Here is a 4,952-nt window from a genome sequence, read left to right on the forward strand (position 1 = left end):
TATGCTATAGAAAATAAAAGATAGATAAAATAGGTGAAAATAGAGAATTTCAACAGAAAATTGGATTCTATACAAATAATCAAATGGACATTCTAGAACTGAATTAAAATTCATTAGATAACATAAACAGCAGACTGGACATCTTAGTCTGTGTGGGTTGCTTTAACAGAATATTATAGGGAATTCCCTGGTGGTCCAGTGGTTAGGACTCCATGCTTCCACTGCAGGGGGCACGGGTTCAATCCCTGGTTGGGGAACTAAGATCCCGCAAGCCAAGTGGTACGGCCAAAAAAAAAAATTAAAAAAAATTAAAAAACCCCAAAAAACAGAATACCATAGATGGGATAGCTTATAAACATTGGAAATTTATTTCTCATAGTTCTAGAGGCTGGGAAGGCCAAGATCAAGGTGCTGGCAGATTCAGTGTCCAGTGACAGCCCATGTCCTGGTTCATAGACAGTCTTGGCATGTCATTGTAAAACTGGTGACAATCAAAGAGAGAAAGAGAAAATCTTAAAAGCAGACAAAGATGCATTATCTTCAAAGGACCAATAACAGGCATATCTGATTTTTCATTAAGAAACTATCAAAGCCAGAAAACAGTAGAATGACATAATTTAAATACCAAAAGAAAAAGAAGTGTTGCTAACCTAGAATTCTACACCCAGGGAAATTGTGCTTCAAAAATGAAGTACTAGGGACCTCCCTGGTGGTCCAGTGGTTAAGACTCTGTGCTTCCACTGCAGGGGGCACAGGTTCCATCCCTGTTTGGGGAACTAAGATCCCACATGCCGCGCAGCACGGCCAAAAAAAAAAAAAAGTAATTAAGCACTGATACATGCTACAACATGGATGAACCTTGAAAACATAATACTAAGTGAAAGAAACCAGAGACAAAAAGCCACCAGTTGTAGGATTACATTCATATGAAATATCCAGAATAGGCAAATACACAGAGACAGAAGTAGATTAATGGTTTCCAGGAGATGGGAGGAGGGAAGAACTGAGAAGTATGGGATTTCTTTTGGGAATGATGGAAATATTCTGGAATCAGATAATGGTGATGAATCAGATAATCACAATCATAACATTGTGATTATACTAAAAACCACTGAACTGTGCACTTACAATTGTTAAAATAGTGGAGTTTATGTTACATGAATTTGATCTCAATACGTTTTTAAAAATGTAATTAGATTCATTCAAAAAAGTTGAAATAAAGACATTTGCAGGGACTTCTCTCGTGGCGCAGTGGTTAAGAATCCGCCTGCCAGTGCAGGGGCATGGGTTCAAGCTCTGGTCTGGGAAGATCCCACATGCCGCAGAGCAACTAAGCCTGTGTGCCACAACTACTGAGCCTGAGCTCTAGAGCCCGCGAGCCACAACTACTGAGCCCGCATGCCACAACTACTGAAGCCCGCGTGCCTAGAGCCTGTGCTCTGCAACAAGAGAAGCCACTGCAATGAGAAGCCTGCACACTGCGGCGAAGAGTAGCCCCCGCTCACCACAACTAGAGAAAGCCCATGTGCAGCAACGAAGACCCAATGCAGCCAAAGATAAATAAATAAATTTAAGTAAATAAATTAAATAGTTAAAAAAGGCATTTGCAGACAAACTAAAGCTGAGAGAGTGAGGTAATTCATTGCTAGATGGTCTGCAGTACTCTAGGCTGAAGGAAAATGATCCCAGATGGAAGCATAGTACTGCAAGAAGGAATAAAGAGCACTGGAAGGGTAAATATGTGGACAATTAATATTGTTTTAAACAACAATAATGAGAGATTTTTAACATTGTGTAACAGTGAAATATATGACTCCCATAGCATATAAAGAAGGATGCAGATTGTAACTGCTAGGCCCTGGCGTCTATGATAAATACTAAAAGAATACTACAAGAATGTGTAAGTGTAAAGCATTTGATTAATCCAAAAGAAGGCAAAAAGGTGGGAATAAAGTAACAAAGAACACGTAGGATAAACAGAAAACAACTGCACTAGGTTTAAGTCTACTTAAATCTAAGTGCATTGGGAAGCTGTTGGAGAGGTATCAGCCGGGGTGTGGTTTAATCGCCAAGCAAGAGCTAATAGAGTGTTTTTTTGTTTTTTTTTGTGTGTGTGGTACGCGGGCCTCTCACTGTTGTGGCCTCTCCTGTCGCGGAGCACAGGCTTCGGACACGCAGGCTCAGCGGCCATGGCTCACGGGCCCAGCCGCTCCGCGGCATGTGGGATCTTCCCGGACCGGGGCACGAACCCGTGTCCCCTACATCTGCAGGCGGACTCCCAACCACTGCGCCACCAGGGAAGCCCAAGCTAATAGAGTCTTTAACCACCTCACAAGTACCCTCAGTGCTCAGCATGATGTCGGGCACATAGAGGGCAATCAATGAAGGCTTACTGAGTTGGCCAAGCTGCTCCTCCCACTGCTCAGTGGCTGAAGTGACTTCCCTGAAGCCCTCTAAGTGTTCTTCTCGTTGTTTGGGCAAGCAAGGTGAAAAGAAGTGGTGGGCCCAAGCACTTTCCTCCCCTGACTTCTTACCATCTTTCCCATTTGAGGACTATGGCAGCTTCCAAAATACAGGAATGCTTTCCCAAACTTGACTGTGCAGCTGAATCACCTGGAGCAATTTTCAAATGTTTCTGATTATGGAATCCAGGAATATGCTTTCCTAACAACTAAGGCAGCACTGGTCCCTGCCAGTCCTTGGCAACTATTGCTCTAGTGTAGGACTGCATCAGTGGTCTCTTTCCTCAAGCACCTCCTGACCTTTGCCATATCCAAAAATTTCAAGATCATGTAGATGTGACATTGACCCATGAAGTTCTAACACTTTCTTCCTAAAAATTTTTTTTTCTTCTCCTTTCATGCTCAGCTCAAAAGTCTCAGTATTTTTGAAGCCTTACTAGGAAAATTAACCCCTTTTCAACATGCCATTTTTAGAGTTATTCATTTATAATTCAGCAGTTCTTTTCTGAGCACCTCCTATGTACTTCCTGCCTTGGGGATAGCACTGTAGTTAGAAGAACCAGCCTGGACTGTTTGGGTTTATCTAATCCACCATTTGCCTCCTGGTGGGTTATTCTGGGCTCTGTGAGAAGCAATCTCCAGACAGGGTTCGCTGTGGAAGAAACTTAGGATTAAAGCCTCACAGGAATGGGCCTGCTTTAGCATCTCTTGCCATGCTCAGTCACTGGCTGGAAGAACCCTTGGGGAGTGTGGCCTGAGTGAACCCAGCGATGGATTTCAGAGCACAGCAGCTGGTCAATTACAGTCCCCACAATTGGACATCTGAGAGGCAAATTTTCACGACCATTATATTCCATCCCTTGTGCCCCATAGGTTTATTTCTCTACACAAATTTGATGAACAGCTACTCTATAGTTTCCATGGATCTCTTTTTCAGAGGGAAAAACTCAGAAGAGGGAGGTTAGTGAGATAAACTAATGTCCATCATTGCTGGTGATCTCAGGGCTGCAAGTGGTAGTCATCCTCTTTTTCCTCCATTCTGAATTTCCTTTACCCTCAGCTAGCACCTCAGAAGTCTTGGTGGCTTACCTGGTGATGTGACCCAAGCCTTCATTTCAGGGGTGGTGTTGGTAGTGGGCATATTAACCTTTTCATCCTGGTGTGGTATTGTTGCATGTCTGTCCACAGTTAGAGAGAGGCAACGGAGCACCAGAAGGCATCCAAGTGGACCACTTGGGCATTTCTCTTTGCTCCCATTATGTACAAGCAGCCCTACTTCCTCCTGTTGATCAGGGTTAGTTACCACTGCCAACATGGTGATTCCTCTTCTCACCTATTGGTCCCTGGGCACAAGGTCCCAAAGTGCTTTGGTAGCAGCCATAATTTATAGTTCAGTGGGACCCTTGCTGTGTCCTCTGGCAAAGTGCACCCCTGTAGGAACCCAGGACCTTCAATGATGTGGAGCCCAGGTTGCTGGGATGGGAAGTACAAAATCACCCAGGTTATTGGGAGTGACAGTAAATGGAGCCACTCCTGTTTCCCCATGTTGGTTCCTGGACCCATGTATGCTGCCTGCTGGGGAAACAGCACCAATAGAGGTCTCTTAACACTGCATCCTGAAGAATGACACCCTGTTCTCTCAGAGTGTTGCTTCTTAGCTAGTGCTTCAGCTATGTCTTTAGAAGGTCATTATCAGTATGCTATTAGCTGGCTCTTTCTGGATGGGATAGTATATGACAAGACCAACAGATCCCATGGTCATGGATCCACTTCTGCAATCCCTTTACTGTACAATGGGTCCCCTGGATCAGGCGCTATGTTGTGTAACAATCTGTGCCTCAATATGGCATTCTGCTGGCAGAGGCCCTGAGAGCAAGAAAGTTAAATCCACACGCAGAATAGGTAGCTATCCCTATAAGGGAGAACTGCTGGCCTTTTCAAGAGGAAGAGGCCCATTGTATCTGACTTGCCACAAAGTAGCTACTTGATCTTCTCTAGGAAAAGGGCATATCAGAGACTCAGTGTTGGTCTCTGTTGCTGACAGGTTGGCAGTAAGTGGCAGTCCATTCTCCCAGACAGACTTTGGGCCCATATGTAGCCTCCGTCTCTGCCACCATGGCCACTCCATTCGTGGGCCCAACATATCAGGTCTACAGTGGCTGAAGGATGGCTGTCAATTGGTCGAGTCATTTTACCTACTTGGTTGTTCAATGCCTCTTCCATGGTAGAGGTTCTGGTGTGCATTGTCCTATAATAAAAAGTTTTTACACATTGTGCCTTCTCCATATAGTCCAACCACATGCCACTATCCCAGACCAGGCTGCTGGACCCTGCCCAGGAATCTGTTTATATTCTCACCTTAAACCACTTCTTCCATACAAAGTGGAAAGATTAGGGCACAGCTTGCAGCTCCACTCACTGGAATCTTTTTCACTCTCCACTGTCTTTCAGGGTCATACTTGCGTCCTGTAGGTATTAGTGGTGGCACTA

This window comes from Mesoplodon densirostris, chromosome 19 (genome assembly GCF_025265405.1).
Source record: "Mesoplodon densirostris isolate mMesDen1 chromosome 19, mMesDen1 primary haplotype, whole genome shotgun sequence".
In the NCBI taxonomy this organism is placed as follows: domain Eukaryota; kingdom Metazoa; phylum Chordata; class Mammalia; order Artiodactyla; family Ziphiidae; genus Mesoplodon; species Mesoplodon densirostris.